This window comes from Diceros bicornis, chromosome 30 (assembly GCF_020826845.1).
Source record: "Diceros bicornis minor isolate mBicDic1 chromosome 30, mDicBic1.mat.cur, whole genome shotgun sequence".
Taxonomy (NCBI): Eukaryota; Metazoa; Chordata; class Mammalia; order Perissodactyla; family Rhinocerotidae; genus Diceros; species Diceros bicornis.
In genome coordinates, this window is record NC_080769.1 from 12,334,820 (window position 1) to 12,358,467 (window position 23,648).

General features: G+C 45.0%; 1 long non-coding RNA gene across 1 annotated transcript; it reads left to right on the forward strand.

Annotated features, from left to right (window-relative positions):
* The first annotated feature begins 17,626 nt into the window (after positions 1 to 17,626).
* On the forward strand, positions 17,627 to 22,764 carry LOC131394474 (uncharacterized). Its single transcript, XR_009216134.1, has 3 exons — positions 17,627 to 17,783; positions 18,530 to 18,621; positions 22,682 to 22,764. It is a non-coding gene; the product is annotated as an uncharacterized LOC131394474 (long non-coding RNA).
* Positions 22,765 to 23,648: the final 884 nt, after the last annotated feature.

A 23,648-nucleotide genomic window follows, 5' to 3' on the forward strand; every position in this document is an offset into this window, starting at 1 on the left:
TGAGACAAGAATTCTGGTAAGAGTAGTTCTGCAAAGAGGGCCACCAAAACTCCAGCTAGTGAGGGGGGAAGTGAGATAGGGAAGGGAAAGAGCCCACAGCAGGTGTGTTATCAAGCAGGTTACACAGTGAGAAACTGGATCTTAATCTCCCTGGCACCTCTGGAAGGCAGCATAGAGTGCACTCTTCAGAGTTATCCCAACTGAGGGGCGAGGGAACTGGGGTGTTTATCCACCAGCTCCTGTCACTCACAGATTGAGGCTCCAGAGTGTAACCCTCTTGATAACAAAATGCAGTGGCTGGCAGATGTCAGTCTAGTGTGTCCTGAGGGTTTGAGGGTCACGGGGGTGGGCAGGCACCAAGAGTATCTGCTACAAGCTAAAAAGTGAGATGGAAAGACCAGCCCCAAGTTCTTGGGAAGAAAAGCCCCACTTGTCTTTGCATTCTCCCTTTTGATCTGTGCAAGGCAAGATACCCATCCTGGAGTTATGATCACTGAATCAGATTCATCAAGGGACCCTGCCCCAGTGAGGCTGCAGTTAAGAGCCAGCATGAAAATACAGCAAATTCCACGAAGAAGGAGGATAAACAGAGCTGTGTTGTGTTTGAGAAGCACTGGAGGGTAAAAGCAGACTCTGGAACCAGCTTGCTGGGGGGTTCAAATCCCATTTCCACCGCTTGCCAGTCATGTGTTGTCCTGGGCAACTTCTCAATCTCTCTATGCCCCAACATTCCCATCTATAAGATGCGCCCAGTAATGGTAGGATCTACTTCGTGTGGCTGACATGAACATCCGAGGAGTGGTCATATGTGACGTGCCTGGAACAGAGCCTGGCACACAGGAAATCTCCAAGCGTTGGCTATCACAGTGAGAGGGTCTGGGGTCAGACAGACCTGGGATCAAATGCTGACTCTGCAAGATATTCCCAAAGTTACCTTGGGAGGTGACTTGCCTGTCTGGGCCTCAGTTTCTTCATCTGGAGAATAGGAATAACAATAGGTCCTGTCCCAAAGGATCGCTGTGGAAGGGATGCAGTAATGTCTGGTAACATTGCTACCTGGGAGGGGATGCTGGGACTTGCCCTTTCTTCTATAATCCTTGTTCAATGCATCCAGGAGTGTGGACCCTAGAGGCAGAAAGACCAATGGGGTAGCTTTAACAGATGTCCACAAATTCTTTGATACTCCTGCGTTCAAGAAGGGGAGCCTAATTCCTCTCTCCTTGAGTGTGAGCTGGACTTAGTGACTTGCTTCTATTGAACAGGAAAAGGAGAATGTGACATTGTGTGACATCTGAGACACCTGAGGTTGTAAGAGTCATTGTGGCTTCCTCCGTGTTCTCTCTTTCCAGGATCACTCACTGAGGGGAAGGCCATCACCATGCTGTTATGACACTCAAGCAGCACAGTGGCGAAGCCCCTGTGAGGAGGAACTGAGATCTCCAGCCATCTGTTTGACTGCCACCTCATTAGAGACCCCAAACTAGAACAACCGAACTAAGCCACCTCCAGATTCCTGACCTTCCTGACCTTCAAGCTGTTAAGTTTTGGAGTAATTTGTTACACAGCAAGAGATAACCAATACACCAAGAAACAATTTTTCCCCATCAGTAAAATGATGATAATAACTTCATAAGGTTTAAGGTTTCATGTGATAAAATCGCAAAATCCTGCCTGACACACATTAAATGCTCAATAGTATTAGTTATTATTGTCAATATGATTATCCCACTATGCTAAATGGCTACAGCTACTCATAGGAGGCATGGTACCAGCCACAATTGAATTGAAGAGGTCGCCAAAGATCATTTCATCCAGAATCTTCTGAAGTGGGTGAAAGGGTTGAGGCTTTATCCTCAGGGCAATTTAAGGAAGTTCAGGAAGGGAGTACTGGGCAGGTTGGTGTTTTACAACACTTATGCTGTGTAGAGTGGGTGTTGCACAGGATGTGGTCATGGGCAGGGAGACAGGGAGAAAGTGAGGCTGATCCAAGAGAGAGAAAAGAGTGGTGGTGGTCTGGTCTAGGGCAGGGGCTGTGGAGATGGAGAGGAATTTAGGAAGTAGGAACAGAATTGGGGTAACATCAGAATATGGGTGGGGAGTCTGAAACAGAAGGAAGAGTTGACTTTTGGAGGTTAGATTAAGGAATTGGAAGGTTTTCTGATCAAGCCCAGATTCCTCCTGGGGATGGGAATGGGATGAAGTGATGAATGAGTCTTCTGCTGCTGCCATAATGAATCACCACAAACTTAGAGGCTTGACACAACACAAATTTATTATGTTACAGGGCTGGAAGTCAGAGTCCCACATGAGTCTTATGAGGCTGATATCAAGATGGCAGCTGGTCTGTGTTCCTTCTGGAAGCTCCAGAGGAGAATCTGTTCCTTGCCTTTTCCAGCTTCTGGAGGCCACCTGCATTCCTTGGCTCAAGACTCCTTCCTCCATCTTCAAAGCCAGCAGTATAGCCCCCTAAATCTCTCTCTTCGAATCTCTCTCTCTCTCTCTTCTTCTCCCTCTCCCTCCTTCTCTCACTCATCATCTCGATAGATAGATAGACAGACAGACAGACAGACAGATAGACAGATACATGCATACATACATACATAGAAACATGGATAGATACATATATAGATACACAGATAGATAGATCACAATCTCTCTCTCTCTCTCTCTCGCCCTCCCCCTCAATATCCTTCTCTTATTTTCTCTCTCTGACCCTTGTGCCTCCCTCTTAAAAGGACCCTTGTGATTACATTGGTCCTGCCTGGATAATCCAGAAAAATCTCCCCATCTCAAGATCCTTCACTTAATCATATCTGCAAAGTCCCTTTTTCTGTGTAAGGTCATATATTCACAGATTCTAGGGATTAGGATGTGGGCAACTTGGGGTGGGGAGCCACATTATTCTACCTACCACAGGTGGAGTCTGGGGTCTTGGTGAGTGATTGAGCACTCAAGATGCCATTCACCCTTCAAACCCAAAAGAGGTGACCAAGGCTATACAATCTGGACCACAGAGGTCCTGCAAGGATGAGGGAAGGCGTAAGGGGAGAAAAAGGGGAAGGATGGGATGGAGGAAATGAACCACTCCAGTCAAGCGATTGCAGAAACCTAACCCCTTGTGACTTTCCTAGAAAAGGGGAAATATAAGGACACTCAAGATGGAAGAGGTCAGCCTGGAGGAGCCCCAGAGATGTCACTCATCCTCACACTGTGTGTGGGGGGCTCCAGGGAAGCCCTGCCCACCTTGACCATGCTCCTTCTGTGTTCTAAACCCTCCCATGGCTCCCTATTACCTTCAGGATGAAGTCCAGGCTCATTAATACGGCACTCGAGACCCTGCCTCATCTTACACTGGTCTCCCCCTCTAGCCTCCCCACTCCCCCAAAACCCCAGTCATCCTAAACTAATTGAAGCCCCCTGTAGCAGACACTGTTGATGCCTCCCTGTCCAGCCACCCTTGAGCAGCTGGTGCACCCATCCCCCAGCATCCGGGGGTGTTGCCTGCTCACAGCTCACAGCTTCCCCTTCCCCAGAGGACTGCTTTCCAGTCCAACAGCTGCACAAGCTTTCAGACCCCGCCCACAGCCAATAACTGGTGGTAACAGAGGTACAAAAAGCCAGCCCTCACCCCAAGGTGAGATCAACTTGGTGGTGTTGTTCAGGCTCCAGGGCTCCACATGGGATTAGGCTGAGGCTAGATTCCAACTGAGACCACCTCCTTGCTCAGCTCCTCGCTCTGTCCTACCCTGCTCCTCTCACTCCGCCTCTGCTAAATGCCCTCCCTCAATAAACCCCATGCCCAAAAATCATCGTGGCAGGGCCCATGTTCCCAGACCGCAACCAATGCCCAATTATGTTAACATTTTTCTGCACAGGTGATATTCAAAGTATACGATTCCTGGTCTGGGCAGGGCACTGACCATACAGAATGGACACTGGCTACGAGACTCAGGCAAGATCCTAGGGGCCACCCCTGGTGCCAGCCACTAACTCATCAGTAGCTGGATTGTGCGATATCTTATGGTAGAGAATAGACATGCAGCTGGACTGAAGTCATGATTTACCAACTAGAATGGAAATATATCCATATACTTTTTTAAGTTTAAGATGTACAATGCATTGATTTGATACATTTATATGTTGTAATATGATTACCACTGCGGCATTAGTTAACATCTCCATCATGTCACATGATTATCAATTCTTTCTTGTGGTGAGAACATTTAAAATCTAGTCTCTTTGCAACTTTCAAGTACACAATATGGTATTGTTGACTATAATTACCATGCTGTGCATGAGATCCCCAGAACTTATTCATCATATAACTGCAAGTTTGTACCCTTTGGACAACATCTCCCCATTGCACCAATATCCCAGCACCTGGAAACCACCATTCTACTCTGTTCTACAAGTTCAGCTTTTCTTAGAGTCCACCTATAAGTTAGGTCATACAGTACTTGTCTTTCTCTGTCTGACTTATCTCACTTAGCATAATGCCCTCAAGGTCCATCCATGTTGTCACAAATGGCAGGATTTCCTTCTTTCTCATGGCTGAATAATATTCTCTCATATATATGTCACATCTTCCTTATCCATTCATCTGTTGACAGACACATAGGTTGTTCCTACATCTTGGCTATTGTGAATAATGATGCAATAAACATGGGAGTGCAGATATCTTTTCAATATACTGTTTTCATTTCCTTTGGATATGTGCCCATAGGTGGGATTACAGGATCACATGGTATTTATCCAAGAGAAATAAAAACATACCTCCACAGAATGACTCACACACAAATGTTCACAGCAGCTTTATTCACGATTACTGAACACTGGAAAGAACCCAAACGTCCATTGATAGGTGACATATCTACACTATGAAGCGCTGATTTGCTCAATGACGTGGATGAATCTCTAAGACATTATGCCGAGGAAAAGAAATCTGACATAAAAGACACAAAAGAGTAAATGCTGGAATATTTCTGTACTAGTCAGGGTTCTCCAGAGAAACAAAACCAATAGAAGAGAGAGAGAGAGATCTTAAGGAATTGGCTCATGCAGTTGTGGGGGTTGGCAAGTCCAAAATCTGTAGGACAAGCCAGCAGGCTGGAGACTCAGGTGAGAGTTGATGCTCTAGTCTTGAGTCTGAAGGCTGGACACTCAGGCAGAATTTCTATATTTCTACATTACCGTCTGGAAGCAGAATCCTTTCCTCTCTGGGAAACCTCAATCTTTGCTTTTAAGGCCTTCAACTGATTGGATGAGGCCCACCCACATTATGGAGGGCCATCTGTTGTTTTCCAAAATCTACTGATATAATGTTAACCACATCTGAAAGATACCTTCACAGCAACACCTAGACTGGTGTTTGACCAAACAACTGGTCCCCAAAGTCTAGCCAAACTGACACATAAAGTTAGCCATCACACAGTCCAACAATAGGAAATTCTAGAGGATGCAAACCATATATAGGAGAGAGAGGAGGAACAAATCAGTGGTGGCCTAGGGTGAAGTGGAGGGAGGGATGGATTAGAAAAAAGGCTCGAGGAAAGTGAGGGGGATGATGGAAATGTTCTTTATCTTGATTGTGACAGAGGTTGCCAAAACACAGCAAATTTTACACTGTGAAAGGAAGCTGTGTGTTGTACGTGAATCATCCCTCGATAAAGTTGACGAGATTGGCTCCAAAATAGAGTCCCCACCATTCTGCCAAGTTATTTTATTGCCATTCTATATAAAGGGACCAAATTATTTTATGCTATATAAACGGAGCAAAAGACATGAGTTTTGAGTTTCTCCAGAGAAGTGCGGTCTCTTAAATTTGTTTTCATATGGGGCTTGATCTCATTTCACAAAGATAAATACATTTGACCTTAGAAAGCTAAGAAACAACCTCTAGCTATACTTCCTTAAAAATTAAGATGCAACAACAAAAACGTGTACAGTTTCTATTTCCTAACTGCATGCTGACTGATAAGAAGTATTTCTTGGAAACCCCTTCCTCAGCGATAGTTAGAGCTTGGCCACACTCTTTTCAATCTACATTGTGTGCTGTTGTGTGAATTGTCACAATTTGCTTTCCCATCCCCTTGGAGCGGATTCCTGGTGTTTGCAGGCCCTGCTGGACACACACGCTCCCTCTGCAGATTAGTGCAGAAACTCAGTGCCACGAATGCTCTTACTTATCATTCCATCTCAAAGGCAGAAGGAACAGCTAGAGGAACTGTCACCCTGGACCTTCAGACACTCCCAGAAGTAGAACCAGAGGAAGATGTGAAAGTGCAGAAGCTTGGAGAGGAAAATAATACATCATCATATTTGCTCCCCAAGCACAGGGCTCAGGGGCCAGAATTTCAGGGAAGTTGATCTGCAAGAATCTAGAGAAGAAAAAAATGAGCCTCCAGGCCTAAGCCTCTGAGAGGGAAGAAGGTTCTAGAAGGAGAGGGACATCTGAAGGGTACACTCCAAATAAGGGACAATAAATTCTGTGAGCTTAGAGGACTGGCTTTTCTGGCAGATAGCATGAGTTTCACAGTATTAGTTTGCTAGGGCTGCTGTAACAAAATATGACAGTCTACGTGGTTTAAACAACAGACATTTATCCTCTCACGGTGCTGGAGTCTGGAAGTCTGAGATAAGGTGTCAGCGGGGTTGGTTTCTCCTGAGGCCTCTCTTCTTGGCTTATAGATGGTCACCTTCTCCCTGTGTCCTCATATGGTCTCCCTTCTGTGCATGTCTGTGTCCTAATCTCCTCTTCTCATGAGGACACCACTCATATTGGATTAGGACCCACCCTAATGACCTCATTTTACCTTAATTACTTCTTTAAAGGCCTTGTCTCCAAATACAGTCACATTCTAAGGTCCTCGGGGTTAGGGCTTCAACATGTGAATTTGGGGAGATGCAATTCAGCCCATAACATCCACATTCCAGCTCCAACTATTTAATATGTGACCTTAACACATGATAGCTTCTTTGACCCTCAGTTTTCTCATTTACTAAAAAATATATGCCTACTTCACATAGTTATCTTGAGGACTAAGTGAAATAATACATGAAAAGCATTTAGCAGAGTAGTAAGTACACAATAAATATCTATCAGCTACTATCACTATTACTATATACTGCATACAAATATGTACATATATTATTTTTACAGGATATTATAATGAGGCTTTCTGTTAATTTGGCTGCAGCTCCCAAATGTTGGAGAACATAATAAGAGGAAACAACAGAGCTTTATTATTTCATCCAAGCAGAGCTTGCAAAGGAGATGACTAATAATCAACCTTCCGACTTCTTTGCCAAAGGTTCAGCAACTGTTTCTGTAGAGGGCCAGGTAGCAAATATTTTCAACTTTGCAAGCCATAGGGTCGCTGTTGCAACTCCATTGTTATAATGTGAAAGAAGCCATAGATGTTATGGATGGATGTGGCTGTGTGCCACATCTGTGGACACCAAAATTTGAATTTCATATACTTCTTATGTGTCATGGAATATTCTCCTTTTGACTTTCTTCACAATTTAAAAATGTAAAAACCATTCACAGAAGAACTATTCCCAATAGCCAAAAGGTAAACAGAGCCTAGATGTCCATCAATGGATGAATAGATAAATAAAACGTGACACAGCCATACAATGGAATATTATGCAGCCATGAAAAGGAGTGAAGCAATCCACAACCAAAATAGAAGAAGATTGGCAACAGATGTTAGCGTAGGGTGAATCTTCCTCAGAAAATGAAAAAAAAAAGTTATATTTGTTAAATACCCAATAATTTAAAACATTCTAGTTATTAGAAAAATTAGCTAAAAGTCACAGCTGTTGCCAACAGGTATCTGATTATCTCTAGACTCCACACTCCACATGCAGTGAGAATTGTAGTCCTGGATTTAGGAAGATCCCTCAGGAGAGAGAGGCTTTCTGTTGTTTTGATTGCACTCCCTGCCCAGAGAACGAGATTTCCAATGAGACAGGTGAGTGTATGCCTTACAGACACTTTATCTACCTCTCTGTTATGTCTGTTATTCATCCAAGGAAAGGTTCTGGATGAGACCTGCAGAGTCGAAATGCTTCCTTAGTCAATTTAGTAATTAACTATTATAACAGGCCACTCTCCTTCTTGAATTAAGGTCATGTATCCTAAATGAAAATCAAATCAGCATTCCAAATCCAGCTATATTTTATAAGAGGGCCATATCATGACTGAGCTTGGGTCATGCCATGTAATTCAGTACTCTAGTCTCTGAAAAGGGAGAAATAATAATCTCGACAACTGTAGAAAAGGACATTTAATTAAATTCAACACCCATTCATGTATTAAAAAACAAACAGTAACAACAAAAACAACTCTTACAAAATCAGGAATAGAAGGGAACTCTGTCAATCTCATAAAGAGTATTTACAGAATCAAAGTTTATGGCGCAGTGTTGAAATCAAGGATAAGAGAACGTTCATTTTTCATTTCTTCTATGAAACATACACTGGAGGTCCTGCTTAATGCAATATTGGTAGAAAAAGACATAAAAGGAATAATTTATTGGAAGGGATGAAATAAAACTGACATCAACTTCAGATGATATTATTTTATAGGTATAAAATCCAGATAAAGTAATGAATTAACTGAGTTTAGTGGTGGCTGAATATAAGGTTAATATTCAAACAAATTTTTATTTCCATCTACCAGTCATAAGGCATTCAAAATTTAAATTTTAAAAGATGACATTTGCAACACCTTAGAAGTTTGAAATACCTAGAAATAAATCTAAGGAAATTTTTGCAAGACTTCTGTCCATAAGTTTAGAGAACTGCATTTAGAAAAATAAAAGAAGACTGAAGGAAGTGGAGGGATGAACAATCTTTACGGCTGAACACACCCAATATTTTACAGGTGTCAATGCTGCCCAAATTGATCTACTGATTTCACACAATTGTAATGAAAATCCTGACCTACTTTGTTCTGGAAATTACAATTGATAAGATTCATATGGAAAGCAAAAAGGAAAAGCATAGCTAAGATGATCTTGAAGACTAAGAATAGAGTGGGAGGAATTACTATACCTGTCATCAAGTATTATAGCATCACAATAGAGTAGTTTCACCATGAGGATAGACAAGGAAATCAACGGGAGCAAATGGCGAGTTCAGGTACAAACTGGTCATATAGGGACTTATATATGGACACCTGATTTACAACAAGGAAACACTCAAGAGTAGTGAGGAAATGAAAGACTTTTCAACAAACCATGTTGGGTAAATCGGCTGTCTGAGGATGGAGAAAACAGTGACTCTCCAACCCTAACTCAGACCATCCACAGAAATTATCATCACGCAGATTGTCGTTCTAAATGTGAAAAGTAAGAGACTTGAAGGAACATACAGAGGAAGGAGGGATTCCTCAAGCAGAAGGAAAAAAAATGCATTGATACCTACAGGGACGAGTGGGCATGGATCAGTTTGAGAACCACATAAAGATTTAGGATACTTAAAAATCAGAGCAGAGGGCGCAGAGATAGGCAAGAACACGGTTATGTAGTGTCTTTTTGGTCTTTCTAAGAGTTTATGGGATAATTTAATCGAGGGTAAACATGATCCCGTTTTCATGTAGAAATATCACTCGTGATGCTGGAATGGGGCAGGGAGCGAGATTAGAAAGTTCTCGTGATAACATAGGAGAGAAGTGACTAGAATCTAAACAACAGTAGTAGAAGTAAAATCAAGATGAAATGTATTATCGTCATTTTGGATCGCATACAGTGTGTCATGTTGAAACTCCCCGGGAGTGACGTCTATGACTTGGTCATCTCTAATTCCCTGGATCTTAGGAAATTATCTGGTTCATGGTGTTTTCCAATGCGTGCTGGGCTGTGGAATGAAAACCTCCAGGCCACACCTTACACGGGTATAACTCAGCGAGATACGGAGGCACTTTGACTCTCTTCTGAGACAAAGTGCTCTTAGGAAAATGAACATAAATACTGAGAAGAATAATAGCTTTATTTACTTAATCATATAGAAGATGGGAAGTATTAATTGGGAATCATTCCCCGCAAAGCATTCTTTCATTTTGTGTCCAAAGCAACAAAGGAAGACAATTTGCTTAAACTTGCCCCATGTCCTTCCTTGGGGGCATGGGAATAATAGAGAATGACCGAACCTGGGCTGAGGACACTTTGCATCTCTCCCCAGACATGGATCAGTGTGTGACGTGTCCAGATCATCAGTACGCCAACAGAGACCGAGATCGCTGCCTCCAAAAAGCTGTCACCTTTCTGGCTTATGAGGACCCCTTGGGGATGGCCCTGGCCTGCACAGCTCTGTGCTTCTCTGTCCTCACAGCTGTGGTCCTGGGGGTCTTTGTGAAGCGCCGAGACCCTCCCATAGTCAAGGCCAATAATCGGACTCTCAGCTACATCCTGCTCATCTCCCTCACCCTCTGCTTCCTCTGCTCCTTACTCTTCATCGGCCGTCCCAACACAGCCACCTGCATTCTTCAACAGATCACATTTGGATTTGTTTATACTGTGGCTGTTTCCACTGTCTTGGCCAAAACTATGACTGTGGTTGTGACCTTCAATGTCACTGCATCAGGGAGGAGGATGAGGCAGTGGTTGGTGTCAGGGGCACCTAACTTCATCATTCCCATCTGCTCCTTTACCCAGTCTCTGTGCGATCTGGCTGGGAACCTCTCCTCCCTTCATTGACACAGATGCACACTCTGACCATGACCGCATCATCATCGTGTGCAACAAGGGCTCGGTCACTGCCTTCTACTGTGTCCTGGGACACCTGGGCTCCTTGGCCCTGGGCAGCTTCACTGTGGCTTTCCTGGCCCAGAACCTGCCTGAAACCTTCAGTGAGGCCAAGTTCCTGACGTTCAGCATGCTGGTGTTCTGCAGTGTCTGGGTCACCTTCCTGCCCGTCTACCACAGCACCAAGGGCAATGTCATGGTGGCTGTGGAGACCTTCTCCATCTTGGCCTCCAGTGTGGGGCTATTAGGCTGCATCTTTGCTCCCAAATGCTACATTATCTTCCTAAGGCCAGAGAGAAACACAACAAAACTGCTAAGAAATAAAATACATTCAGGGAGAAAATAATCAAAACATGCTTTTTTGCCATGGGTCTCCCAAGAATTTGCACACACCTGAAAAATAAACTACCATTTGTGTGTGTGTGGGGGGGGGGAGATTAGCTCTGAGCTAACATCTGTTGCCAACCCTCCTGTTTTTGCTGAGGGAGACTGGCCCTGGCTAACATCCGTGCCCATCTTCCTCTACTTTATATGTGGGATGCCTGCCACAGCATGGCTTGAAAAGTGGTGGGTAGGTCTGCGCCCGTGATCTGAACCTGTGAACCCCTGGCCACTGAAGTGGATCATGCGAACTTAACCACCGCCACCGGGCTGGCCCCTAACCTACCATATATTTGCAGGCAGACTTTAAGTATCAATTAAATTTCCCTTACATCTGAGGTTAATTTATTGCTTTACATTTCTTTTGGCTTTGTACAATGATCCTTGGGCATTCAAATAAACAAATATGAATATTACCTCAGATTAATTTTCTTCTAAAATTATCTGTGGTAAATTTCAAAAATGGCCCAACATTAGTCCTCTCCCTCCATCTGTGTGTTGTGGTAGTACCATCCCACTTTGACTCTGTGTGGACTTGGCCTTGTAACTTGCTTTGGCCAATGGGATATTAGCAAATGACACGAGCAAAGGCTTGAAAAGCACTTGCACATTGTTGGTACTTGTCCTTCCCTGGATGCCCTTGGGAAGCCTGAGGTCATCAATATGTGAAAGTGTAGATAGATTGCACATCTCCATCACTCGAGGTGACTTCAAGTCAACAATCAGATACGTGAGTAAGGTCATCCTAGACCATCCAATCCCAGCTGAGCCCCCAGTAGGTCCAGATCAAAGTAACTGTCCAGCTACTCCATGGAATCTTGAGAAAAAAATAAATTATTTTAAGCCACCAAATTTTAGGATGGTTTGATGTACAGCAGAAGCTAACTGATACATTATGCTACCATTTAAATATGTCCTCTCATTATTTGTGTAATTACCACAGATTTCTATTTCTTTATCCAGTATTGTAGACTGGAATATTCTTCTCTAGATTAAGTCTGTAAAAGAAAGTCAGAGAGCATATCACGTTCCATTTCACTTTTTCTCCTTCCTCTTTTAAACTAGACATCTTTAAGCATATATATTAAGAATACCTTTACTAACTTTAAGATTATGGATATTCTCCTACATTGTCATCCACCACTGTTATACACTGGGGATTTTTACTTTTAATTTTAGCCCTATAATCCACTTAAAGTGATTTACTTGTGAATAATGTTAGTTGATTGTCCAGTGCTTTATTTTGCAAATAGATGTCTTATTGTCTATAAAATAAACACTGCATCATTTTAAAAGTTGATTTTAAGTATATGGAATAGGAGTAATGTTTGGAAAAGTGGTATCTTTGAAACACTGTTTTCAGTGACAAATATAGTATATCTCTCCATATAATCAGAGCTTTTATGCCCTTTGGTATCTCTTTATAATCTTCTTCATATACCTAATGTGTAGTTCTAATTATTTTAACTGCTTATGTTAAATAATTCATTGCTCCTATGAATGGAATAATTATTTACCTGTTTAAACTAATCCTTGCTCATATAACATTATTTTTGATTTTTCATATAGGAATCTAGCATCCTTTTGCATTACTCAACATATTTACTAGTTCTAAACTTTATAAGTTATTTTACCCTAAAATAATAGATTTTCTCTTCTTCTCTAATATTATTTACCTCTTATTCTTTCAATTCTCACTTTTTCATGACTGGGCTCTCCAGTGCCACACCGAATCACAACAGTGTTTGCCAGTAGCATTTTCCTCTTCTTAAGTGTAGCATAAACACCAGATAAATTTCTTGTCAGGGCAGAGCAGGCATCTAAGAAAGAGAAAGTAAAACTGTGAAGTGGAATCATTTCTACCCAGAAACCAACAGACTTCCTTCTCTTGGCTGTTTGGAGCTGGAGATGTTACAACAATGTGGCCAGCTGAGAATCAGATGATCTCTCTCTAGTCCCAGGAATTAGTCCTGGTCAAATCTCTTAACCTCTTTAGACCTCATTTTCTTCACCTGTAACATGAAGAGTTGGACGAGTCTTTTTGAGTTCTGAAATCCAATGACTCCAAGATACCCTTCACCCAGATACACTTGACAAAGACCAGAGAGAATTTTTAGTTATCTTCTTCTCCATCAACATTATTATCCATATCACCACTTAAAGACATATCAAATGTCTACTTTGCATAACACTGATCAAAATGGGCTCCATAGCAGATCGCTGTTCTTGGGGATAACAAATCTGTAGTTAATTGTTTAGAGGTAAGTATAGAGATGGGCCCTGCTGGAACCAGGAATCAGTGAGCCAAAAAATCTTGCTTTCTTTTTCAGTGAGGCTGTGGAAACATTCCCTAGTACACCAGAATTCTTGTGTACTTAGAAAGTGCAAAATAAAAGGGAGATTTGAATCCATGGTTATGAACAAATAAGAATATGATTTTTCACATTTTACTAATGATGTCATTTGCCTGGTATGGGGCTGTTATCTGGTGCGTAAAGAACAGATGTATTTAAGGCCCGTTTCCTTCCTTTAACAAATATTAACTCAGCACCTACCACTTGCTGCAAGACAGCGGTGAACAACTCTAAGAGCATTATATTCTAGTAGAGTGACACAGACCATAAACAGAAGGAGACATTTGAGGTGATCAATAAAGTTACATATATGTCAAACATTTTTCATTCTGGACTATTTTTCACCCTTTCCCTTCTTTTATTGTTTCCCAGAACTCTAAGCATGGACTTGAAAACCCAGAAAGCATGGGTCCAAAGTTTCTTCTCGCAACACTCCTGTTTCAAAGACATAGTGTTTATCATCTGAGAATATGCACTTCACAGAGTGCATTACATGGCTGTTGTGGTTGAGATTATGAGCAACAATAAAACGTGTCTCTTTAAGACTAAGTTCCTATGAATTAGCATTATTTCATCACTTTCTTGAGAGGACGGATGATGTTATGACGGGAAAACAAAATATCATATGGGATTTACACTTAAAACGATGTTTCCACTCTAATTGTGTTATTTAATGTGGTGTGATTTTGGGCAAGTCAGTTACTCCTTCAGAGACAGTGGTAATAATACCCTGAAAAGCATTCTACAGAGATTAAAGGAAACAAAGGATGAGAAACTGCCTTGTAAACTGCAAAGCAATCTGTTTCAGCTTATTTTTTTCTAATAGTATATTCACTTATACAATCCTTTTTGACTCTACACAACCTGCCTAGACTGAGTTTTATCATTTATTCCACAATAATAATGGGTCAAAATGGTTGAATATTGGAAATTTCATATGGTTCAACTTAATTAACAGGCCATCACAATATGTAATTTGATTATAATTACAGTTAAATTTTTCATGTTGCCTTACCATGTGCCAGGCACATTCTAGGCATCTGACATGTATTCACTCATTTAATCCTCACAACAATGCTGTGGAGACAATGCTATCCACCCCTATTGTATGGATGAGGAATATTAGAGGTTATGTAATTGTCCGAGGTCACACAGGTGGTACCCAGGCAGTCTACCTCCAAAATCTGTTTTAGGAATCCATTAGAGGTTGTGGCTCTTACATCGTAAAAGGATCATCCTGGTTTCTGGTTGGTGAATGGACCAGAGGGGACTAAGCAAGAAAGCAGATGGCTACTGAAATGATCCAGGCAAGCAATTCTGAATACAGGATTTCCTTCCTTTTTAAGGCTGAATAATATTCCATTGTATGGCTACACCAAATTTTCTTCATCTTTTGCCCCACTGATGCATAATTAGGTAGTTTCCATCTCTTGGCTATTGTGAATAACATTGCAGTGCATTTTGTCAAATGTTTTCCTGGTACTCAGTGAGGTTGAAAAAATTCTTATACACATTAGTTACTGTAATGAAGTACCTTTCTAAATGTCTAAAGTTTAAATATTTGTCATCCTACAGAAATACGTCGCCTAATAATGATTTATATTGATATCAGTTCATGAATGATCTAAGATTTTTGTACAAAAATGTGTTATAATGGCTTTTTCTTCATGTATTCAGGAAGCTTGCATAATATGGATATTCCCTGATTCTTGAATTTTAGTAGAGCTTTCTAGTAAACCTTTAGGATAGGCAGTATCTTCCTAGATGTGAGGCAGAGAGCAGAAAAATAATAAAGTGATTGATATATTTAATTATATCAAAAGAAAACTGTAGTTTTATTAAATTTTTTTTACACAGCCTTTGCTTATTTGTAAGAACGGAGCATATCGGGGCTGGCCCCACGGCTTAGCGGTTAAGTGCGCGTGCTCCGCTGCTGGCGGTCCGAGTTCGCATCCCAGGCGCGCACCGACACACTGCTTCTCCGGCCATGCTGAGGCGGTATCCCACATACAACAACTAGCAAGATGTGCAACTATGACATACAACTATCTACTGGGGCTTTGGGGAGAAAAAGGGGAAAAAAAGGAGGAGGATTGCCAATAGATGTTAGCTCAGGGCCGGTCTTCCTCAGCAAAAAGAGGAAGATTGGCATGGATGTTAGCTCAGGGCTGATCTTCCCACACACACACACACAAAAAAGCCTTGTCACATTTAAAAGAATATGGCCTAAAAAAAAAAAAAGGATAATATCGTTTTATTAATGAAAAGAACATTCAATAAACAATTTTAAAATAAAACAATATCTATTGAGAACTTCTCTGAAATATGAAAATTTTAGCAATATGCTGCTACCAATATCCTCATCTGTAGAATGGAGATAGATAATACCATCTTCCTTATAGGTTGCTGTGAAAATACTTGAGAGCAATGTATGTAAAATACTTATCATCATGTCAGTTGGAAAGTGATGCTTCATTGATTTTTCCACCAGGATGATTACAGCTTTTTTTATGCTTGAAGTATGCAGTTTTTAAAATACATTCTATTGTTGTAAGGTGAATCATTTTCACAAATTCTTTGTAGAGTTAGATGACCCCTTCAGAATACAAATTCAGGCTCCCGTGTGTGTGTGTGTGTGTGTGTGTGTGTGTGTGTGTGTGTCTATACGCACATCTCTCAAATAATACTTCAAGCCTTATAATGAAAAGCTACCTTCCCCACTCTTGACTCTGGGTCCAAGAAACAACTTCTTCATTTTCCTGGTTGAAATCTATATTTCTGAACTAGCTACTTATAAATCTTCTTCATTTTTCAGCTTTCAACTTTATCTAGTTTCTTTCTTCTCTGAAAAAATTAGCATGAAGTTCTCCTACATACCTTCAAACACAATTCCCCTCACCCAATTATTTAACAAATTGGGATAAATCAAAACGCAATGTCTACTGTTTTATTACATAAATGTTTACCATTTTATCACACATGAATCTTATCCAGAGACGCACCACATTGGATATTATAAATACATTTTCTGTCTCACTTTTTCCTTTAATCTTTTAAATGGTAAAATTTTGTTGTTTCTTTGTTTTCCTCCTATCAATTCATCACTGGTTGATCCCTCTCCACCAGAAATTTAAATCTGTTTTCAGTAACTCCAGATGCACAAGGCAATTGATCGGCTTCAGGTTTTGCTTGGGGACATCCCTCTTGGGCTTGACCATATACACAGACATACACATACACAGTATGTCTGGAAGGATAGGGGAGCAAAGGATGTTTATCTCTGCGCCAAAGGACTAGTAGACAGTGGCAGAGTGAGAATGTTTTACTGACTTGGTACCCCTCACTCTTTGAAGTTTTCCCATACGTGTATCTATGACCTAGTAGCCTCCCTCCCCCCAAATTTTTAAAATTAAAATAGCGTTATATCCTTACCTACTTGGGACAGCAAGTTGTAGAGAAATGTGAATATATGATCCAATTTTTGAAGGAAATTAAGAACAGCAAACATGCGCAAAAAAATTTAAAATTCTAAATACGGACATGTCATTCTACCGGGCTGTGTGAGGCTGTGTGAACACGTAGAAAAAACTGAAGAAAAGCTGTTCAGCATCCAGCTACCTGTACAGTCTAGGGGTCCACGGAAAAGCCCGCCTCCAGCCCCGCCCCTGGAGCTGATTTCCTCCCACTGTGAAGTCGGCCCGACTTATTCCAGCCCCACCCCCGCCTCTTCCCGCCCCTGGAACTGGTCTCTGCACAGCACTCGGGCCTGGCTCCGCCCACAGCCTGGTCCCCGCCCCTTGCCCCGCCCGCACCCTTGTCCCCGCCCACAGCCCCGCCTCTAGAACTGGTTTCCACCCACTGTGAAGTTGGCCTGACTTATTCCAGCCCCACCCCCGCCTCTTCCCGCCCCTGGAACTGGTCTCCGCCCACAACGTTCGGGCCTGGCTCCGCCCACGCCCTTGTGACCGCCCATAGCCTGGTGCCCGCCCATTGCCCCGCCCGCAACCTTGTCCCCGCCCACAGCCCCGCCCCTAGACCTGGTCCCTGTCCCTGGTGCTGACCCAGCCCGCGGCCCGCCTCGCACTCGCTCTAGAAACTAGACACCTCCCCCGAGGCTGGGGTGCGCGGCCCCGCCCCGCCCGCCGCCTCAACCCGGAGCCCCCAAACGTGCGTCCTCCCCGAACGCCCGCCCGAGACCGGAAGCGGAAGCGCGGGCGGCGCCGTGGATGGAGCGGGCGGTCTGCGCGGTGTGTCTGGTCTTCTCGGCTTGGACGTCCGGCCGAATGGGAGGGGCGCGGTGAGCGGCGGGCGGTCCCGGCTCCGGTCGCGGTCCAGGGAGGGGCCTGGGCCGCGAGCAGCCCCGTCACGGCCCGGCGTCCCTCCGTCCCCCCGGAGCCCCGTTTCCCCCGGGCTGTTCGCTCAGGGCGCCCGAGGCTGCTGTTCCTCCCGGCTCCGGGCGCCGCCGGCCCCTCCTCAGAGTCCCCGTCACCGTCCTCCGTGTGGTTTTGTCCCCAGGGGGCTTATCCGCGTCTGGAGGCGGTGTTTAGGTTGTTACTAATGGGGGCGCTCCTGGCATCTAGAGGGGGAGGCAGGGATGCTGCTCAGCGTCCTCCAGGGCCCAGGACGGCCCGACAGAGAATCATCCGGCCCCAAATGTCAGTGGTGCGGAGGTTGGGAAACCTGCTCCAGGGCCTGAAAATCTCCGGAGCCCTGAATGAAGTGTGGAAATTGTTTACAAGTCAGCGAGCCACTTACAGGGGCCCTAAATGACAAACTTGTTTAAAGGGTCCAGAGTTACCAAAAAGTCTCTGTCCAGCCAAGTGAGTTGAGCGACTCAAGTGCACATAGCACGAAGCTGCTTCTCCCGTCTTGGGGAGCAGGTGGCTGGATAGGAATCGGGAAAATCCAGTCTCAGCCAACAGTTACGGTTAAATCAGTAAATACAAAAAAGAAAAGTGAATGGGGAGGCCTTTCCGTCCATCAGCTGTATTACACCCTATAAAAGGACTCAAAAGCAATCTTTGTGCTTTTTTTCCCCCTCAGCCAAGAAAAGCATCCATGGAGCTCAAGTTTGAGGTGAAACCAGGCTCAGGGTCCACCTGTCCTCGCTGATCCGTGGATTTCTGTGTGACCAGGTGAGTACCGTGTGGACCTGGTACCAACAGGTTGCAGCAGCCTCCGCTGTGCAGAAGACCTGCTGGTGGGCTTTCCTGGGCTCGGGTTGTCAGCACAAGGAGTCACTGAGAGTGAGGGTATCATGAGAAAAATTATTGATGTTTGATGGATTATATTCAAGGGAAAGATGGTAAGCTGTGTGTGGTTCTGTGTGGTAAATATTTCAGTAAATACAGTTATATGCCAATAAGTACATGTTAAACAAACATGTAAATAACTGCAAATATGTGTAACAGTACAGAAATATAGATTTATATGCCTTCCATAATACTCAAAAGTCAGGATTTTATATATAACATAAATATATAAATGTTTTACATGTATGTGTAGTATTACAAGACATCTCATTAAATATTAGCAGGGATGCTCAGCAACATTCCTCAGACCCATTCAATTTGACTTCTAAAGCCCTATAAATCCTCCACAAAGATTCAAAATCTTATGGACATCTGGGGAAAAAGATGATTTGAACTTCTTTATATTAGTAACAGAAATTTAAAATTGAATTGAGCAGCAGCCAGATTTATTTTGAGCACTTTGTTGTTGTTTATGAGATTTCACATCATTTGGAGGAATATTAAGCAATACGTGGTAGATAGAAGGGTAGGGCACTAATCTCCAAAAGACTGTCCTCTCCCCCTCGCCTTCTAAAGGGAATTAACTTTGTTTCTTGAAACTTTTCTGAAATAACAGTGTGGTGATTCACATTGCAGAGAATCAGGTTAAGTAATTTTATATTTAATTGTTGGCTTCTACTAGTTGTGTTATACATGTGTGCACCTTTTTCATTCTAGCTTTCCTGGGACGTTCTTGAGGGGAATGTGTGCTTGTCATGCAATAGATATTCTTTGAGAGCACAATTTATGGTGACCCACCATCCTCGTTTGTTCAGGATGGAGGGGTTTTCCAGGACACGGGACATTTAGCGTTCAAACCAGGATGGTTCCTCATCTCACTAGCCAGGCCCTGGGCCAGATGCGTGGGGACCTGGAGAACCAAACAGACCTTGTCCCACCTCCATGGGATTTATATTGTATTTGGGAATTTGGATTTTAGACAGTTAATGATGAGAGTGATGTGGGAGTTTGGCACAAGGGGAATCAACCTGAAAGGGCAGGGAAGCCCTCTTGAGAAGGACTGATATTTAGCTTGAGAGCTAGAGCTGGGACTGGATTTAGCTGGTCAGAGGGTTAGACTGGAGTTAGACTGGGAGTGTGTTCAAGAAAGCATTTCAGGCAGAGGGACTCGCTTGAGGACACCCCTGAAGCAGTGAGCCTGGTGTGTCCATGAACTGAGAAGAGGGATGGCTGAGCCGAGTCAACACAGGGGGAGGGGTGTGAGCCACACTGGTGAGGGGGACAGGCTGGACCAAGTCAGGCGTGACTTGGGACTCTGTTCAAAGACCAGTGGAAAGACTCTGGAGAGATGCGAGCAGATGGGTGATGTGATTGGCATTTGCTCTAAGCACAGGGTTAAAATGGACTTGAGGGTTAAGAATGAAGACTTAAGAGGCAGATAGGAGGTGTTGGGAAGAAGATTATGAGTGAGGCGATTGTTCCCTAGGCCTGGGTGATGGCTGTGGAGTAGGAAAGAAATAGAAAGAAAAGACCTTGGAGTGTGGAACCGAGAGAACATAACGGTACTTTCTTGCCTGCATGTGTCAGATGGCACAGGGCACTGACTGTTCTCCTCGCTGCTGTCCGTGCAGACCTGCAGGCGCCCCCTCACCCAGGTCTGTGTGTTCACCCCACTTAGCCACTCACGGGCCCCTCTCCACATCCTAAAGGAAGTCAGGCCTTACTTGTGAGGGGGTTGTCTCACATGGGAGACACCGAGGAGAGCCCCTCCAGACATCAGAGCAGCCCCTTCAGCCTCTCCCTCAGCCTCCTCCCTTCCCCTCTCTCGCTTTCCACACCCAGAAGGACCCCTGCTCAGTATTCCATGTCCCCAGGTTCTCCCTCCCCCAGGCTTGAGAAGGGTGGGGCAGCCACTGGGGTGGACATCGTCTGCACCTTCCACTCTGAGCCCCGCAGGACCCAGGCTGGACAGAGAGCGACTCTGCTGGGAGCTGAGCCATGAGACTCAGGGTGTCATCTGGCTGGGCTCCCTCACCCTGGACGGGGACAGCCTCTACATCAGTGGTGAGGGGCTGTGCTACAGCCACGCTCCCTCTCCCAGTCAGAGTTTTGTGTCGCTTCCATTGCTCTAAAGTGAGCTGTGATTCATCTCTGTCTCTTCTGGTCGGGGTTCAGTCTTCTCATCACTGTGTGATCACTGGGTCCAGCCACCTTCCATCTCGTTGCCTCCCCCCTGAACACCACTCCCCTCTTCCCCTCTGCTTCCCCTCTGCTTTCCCCACAAAGCTCCCTACATCCTCCCTCTCCCTTAATCCTTTATGTTCACCCCAACTCTTGCTCAGTTCCTCTTGCCTTCTCTCCACAGGTGACACCTGTGGAGCCGTGGCCCCGACTACCACCAGTGAGCATTCCTGGCCCTGATCTCCTGGGTCCCGTCCACATTTGGGGTTGGGCAGCAGTGGTTCTCCTTTACCCACTGTCCGTGGTGAGGGAGCACCTGGAAGGGCCCTAACTCATCCCTTCTCTCCCTCCCGGGTTCTGGTGGAGAGTCCCAGCCCAGGGGGAGAAAACCTTAGACACAGATGTGTTCTCCACCGCGTTCTGACCCCACGTGTTTTTCACTTTCATTTTGCTAAAGCCCCGCCCTTGGTCCTCCTTTTCCAGATATCCCATCCATCTCTCCATTTTTCTGCCCGTCCATCTGTCTCTCCTCTGTGTTCAGTCTCTCTTCTTCACCCATCTCTCTCTCTTGGGCTCATCTCATCCACAGGCTTGCTCATCCCTCTGCTCACACAGTCACCCCTCCCCTCACTCTCATTTATGCTTCACCTGTGAATGGTGGTCCTGGGACAGTCACTGCTGGAGACCGTGTGAGCCTGGGGACTCCTCCCACTCTGGGGGGGGCTCTGTCCCTCCCTGATGACAGCCCTCTCCACAGCTCCCGAGTCAGCCACCACGTCCCTGCATACTTGATCATCACCTGTGCCCCCAGAAGCCACCACAGGTGTCTGGGGGCCCCTTTTCCTTCCCAAGAAAAGCGCTCCAGCCCCACACCTCCACCAGCCAATTGTGACCCAGGAGCTGGGAAGCCACAGTGTGAGATTCTGGTTTGAGGGCAATCATGCTGATCACAAAGATTATACCAACGATTCAGTCTGAGGCCAGCCCTCAGAGAGCCCCTAGTCTTGTGAAATTAACACACCATTATAACACTATGTGGGATGTTTTGGGGAGGAGGCACCTGGCATAATTTGGAGGGGAAGAGCTTGCTAGAGAAAGTTTCACCAGAGTGGAGTCTTTAAGAATGAGTAGGAGGGATCCAGGCAAATAGAGGATGAAGAGATTTCCTGGCAGAGGGTATTCCATGAGCAAAGGCTCAGTGGCCAGAAACAACATGGTATGTGGGGACAATTGAGAGGAATGTGGTTTGCATGAAGCATAAAGCTTAACTCACAGTAGATGGATAAAGTGAGACTGAAAGTTCCACAGCAGCCAAATTGGGAAGGGCCTTAAGTGCCACGACAAGAAGCTTGAACTTAATGCTGAAGGGCATAGGGAGCCATAGGTGGTACTAGAGCAGTGGTAGCCCTAGTGAGATTTGCATTTTGTAAAAATTCTTCTAGTGTTCAATGTAGAGCACGTCCTTTAAACAAGGTATCTAGTGAGCCTGCTGGGGTGTTGGTCCGGGTGAAGGAAGATAAGACCTGAGCTAGGACAGGGGTGGAGAGAAGGAGTGTTTGTGAGGACCATTCTGCATGTGGAATTGGTGTTACTGGGGGGGAGGAGGAGCTGAGCAGATACAGTGATTCTGACTTGGGTGACCACACGAGTGGGTGGTGGTGCCACTGGGAGAGAAGGCGACAGATTAAAATGAGTGCGGGACTCTGGTCTGGTCTCAGGCCAGCTCTCAGTGATGGCCATCGCTCTCCCTCTCGTCTTGCAGCTTTGGGGCACAACCTGAAGACCCTCACAGTCACCTTCCCCATCTCCGCCCTCCAGTATTCATCAGACATGAGCAACGGCTCATCCACGTTCAACTCCCCTGAGAGGGTCCTGCAGAGCCTGGTGAGACCCTGGTCCCAGCAGCTCCTGGTGGGTTAAATTCCACCCAGCCCCTCCCCTAACCCCTGTCCCTCCTGCTCCTCCTCCTCCTCCTTCCTCCCCAGCTGGATCCTTGTTCAAGAAGAGCAGCCTCGGCCTCTTCTCCTTGAGTTGCAGACTGGTCTCCCTCAGGTAAGACCCTCCCCTGAGCATTTGCCCCTAATGACCACTTTTGTGACCACCCCTCTCTCAGTCTCCCCCCTGTCCTCCCATTTCCTCCTTCCTGTTCTGGCCCCCACCCCAGAGGTTTCAGGACCTCTCTCTAGAGTCCCCACATCCCTCTCTCCCCAGGCCTGAGAAGGATGGGGCAGCCACCAGTGTGGACGCTGTCTGCACCTACCACCATGACCCCATGGGCCACCATGCCTCTGTGCTGGGAGCTGACAGTCTCCACGTGTCTGCTCTTCCTCTCGGTGGCTCCAGGCTCTGCACCCTGGAGTTTATGCATGCAGAGAGAGTACCAGCTACATTCCCGCATCATCAGCTGGAACCTCAGCAACCCGGAGCCCACATCCTCGGAGTACACCGCCCTGCTGAGGGACACCCAGGACCAGGTGGGGTCTCCCCTGTCCCGTCTCTCCTTGCCCTGAGGGCACCCTCATTCCTCCGTCTGACTTACATCTGTTACATTATTGTTTCAATCCTTCACTTTCCCTGCGTGCCTGGGTTCTCTCAGTGTCCGGAGGTGATTTCCTAGCTGCCTTCCCCATTTCTCACATGGGTAAACTGAAGCTCAGAAAGAGGAGTATTGTGCCTAAGGTCACACAGTGAGTTAGGGGCAGAGCCAGGATTTGAAGTCAGGTCTCCCT